Consider the following 594-nt stretch of genomic DNA (forward strand, 5'->3'; position numbering starts at 1 on the left):
CCGCCCTTGCGCCAGCTCTGCGCGGTCACCGAGAACCTGCTGGCGGCCGCCTTCCGCGCCTCGTGGCGGGGTGTCGGGACCACAGACGGTCCCCAGCGCCGCACGTGGGTCTGCGCCGACAACAAGCGCTGCCTCCCCGGGCGGGCTTCGCACCTGTCGTGCGGTCGGAACCCGGGAGGGTAAACCCTGAGTGTCCTGTGTGCCTGTGAGCCGCAGAATCATCCACGGACGTCGTTAGTCCTCCCCGGAATTTCTGCGATTTACACAACGTCGAATTATTTGGCAGAAACGTCTGGCAAATTCCGTTATCTTTAAAACCTTCCCCAATTTACTGGCATAGAAATTCTTACAGAAAACGTTTCCCTCTTGAAGCGACCCCTGGGTGTAACTTCAGTGGCGATGACGGCTGTGAAATGGGTTTCCTCGCACAGCAGAAGGGCGAGAGAGGTTCCAGAATGGATACAGGAGGGGCACCGCTATCCAGAACTGCCTAAGCCGAAATTGCCCATTTAAATAATGAAGTAGATATCGAAAAGGAAAAGGAGGGGACATTTGGAAAACAGGAACTAGTCAAGGCTAAGGTACCTGAAAATT

The sequence above is a fragment of the Colobus angolensis genome, unplaced genomic scaffold, assembly GCF_000951035.1.
Source record: "Colobus angolensis palliatus isolate OR3802 unplaced genomic scaffold, Cang.pa_1.0 Scaffold10, whole genome shotgun sequence".
NCBI lineage: Eukaryota > Metazoa > Chordata > Mammalia > Primates > Cercopithecidae > Colobus > Colobus angolensis.